Raw genomic sequence first — 1,512 nt, forward strand, 5'->3', positions numbered from 1 at the left:
CAGGATTAGAGAGCACCCACATATTGTTGAAAGAAAATCTGCAGGAGCTGATAATCATCTCTGTGCCAGTGGGGTCTGGCTCCAGGATTTTTTCCTGTGAGAAGGCTAAGACTTAGCATGTATAGAAATGATGTTGGACTGCAACATCAGTCACCCAGGCCCAGGATGCTAGTGATTTGTGCCTCTTTCAGTCTTTGGCTGTCATTTTTCCAGCATAGCCAATTCAGTTAGGATTACGGGAAGGAAAAATTCACCCCCTCCCTCCCCCCCTGCCTCAGTTACATTGACAGAAATGGTAGTATGGACATGGCTACACCAACACACAGGCCTTTGGGCTGGCAGAGCATAACCCAGAGCAGACCTGGACTCAGGCATGGGCCAACCAGGCAGCCACCCCCGGGGCCCTGACTGAAAGGGGGTACAAAAACAGTAATTTCTTTTCCATTATCCAAGTATTATTATTATTATCTGCGGCGAAGGGGGGCCTGCTACTAGAAGTCTGCCGGGGCCATCGGGAGTGTAGGTGCAATGCTGACCCAGAGACACGCAGTTGGCTGTGCTGGTCCGACGTCAAGCAGGACGCAGGCTAGAATTGCACTTCGTAGACCAGTCACGCTCAGCCTTTGTTGACCCGTGGGACCCCTTGGGAGCCCTGTGGCCCCTCAGACAATGCCTGCTCTTAGTTTTCACTCAATTTTTTTTTTTAACTATGGAAAAATAAGAAAGCAACTGTTTTGCTGAAACGGGCTCAGAAAGCGGGTGACGGGTCAGGAAGCCTTCGGCACTGTGGATTCCTGCTGGAAACTTCCCGGCAGTCCTGGGAACCAAGCCGGAGCCCTGCACGTGGCGCTGCTGCACCCTTCAGAGGATCTCCAGGCACCCAATGCAGAACCACAGCAAGGCCACGGCGGGACAGGTCATGGCCCAAGCTTTCCCACCCCGCGCCAGTAGGGCCCGTGCTGGCCTCGCCCCGGAGAACTACATCTCCCAGAGGGCCGAGCCGCCGCAGGCCGCGGACTGACGCGCGACGCATCCAATCAGCGGCCGGGAGCTGACGCGACGGGGCCGATGGTGCGGCGGGTGGGGCGGGCTGTGGCGTGGGCAGCCGCCAGGCCGGCGGGTGGGTGAGTGGCTGCGGGCTGCGATCGGCGGCCGGCGGCGCGGCGCCGCCCTGGGCGTGCTTGGTAGGGCCAGTGTGTGAGGTGAGCAATGGTGGAGGGGCCGCAACGGCCCGGCCTGGGGTTCGCGCCCGCGAGGGGGGAGGGGCGGGACGGCCGTTGGAGCCGCGGTTCCGGATCCCCTCCCCCCCGGCGGAGGCAGCCCAGTCACGCGTGGGCGGCGGTGCCGGACTCGGGGTAGGTGGGGGCCTGTGGGGCCTGGCCTCGCTGGGGAGTCTCCTCGGTCGCTGCGAGCCCGGCCTTCCCCAGGGCCGCCCCACCAGCAGGGCGTCGCCGGGCTCAGGGAGCAGGCGCTGCTCGGCCCTGCTGGGACCCGGCCTGGGGCGCTGTGGTG

The 1,512-nt window shown here is 62.2% G+C and overlaps 1 protein-coding gene across 2 annotated transcripts in view; it reads left to right on the plus strand.

The window, feature by feature from the left end:
• The first annotated feature begins 1,075 nt into the window (after positions 1-1,075).
• The window catches only part of RNF4 (ring finger protein 4), a 39,190-nt gene continuing 38,753 nt past the window's right edge, over positions 1,076-1,512 (plus strand). Inside the window, exon 1 of one of the 2 annotated variants that reach the window (XM_019553158.1) lies at positions 1,076-1,124. The gene's annotated coding sequence lies outside the window, so the exon portion shown is untranslated. Of the gene's footprint in view, positions 1,125-1,177; positions 1,203-1,512 lie in introns of those variants that run through there. The other variant, XM_019553159.1, reaches the window with a different exon arrangement.

The sequence above is a fragment of the Crocodylus porosus genome, unplaced genomic scaffold (assembly GCF_001723895.1).
Source record: "Crocodylus porosus isolate Cpor-Errol unplaced genomic scaffold, CroPor_comp1, whole genome shotgun sequence".
NCBI lineage: Eukaryota > Metazoa > Chordata > Crocodylia > Crocodylidae > Crocodylus > Crocodylus porosus.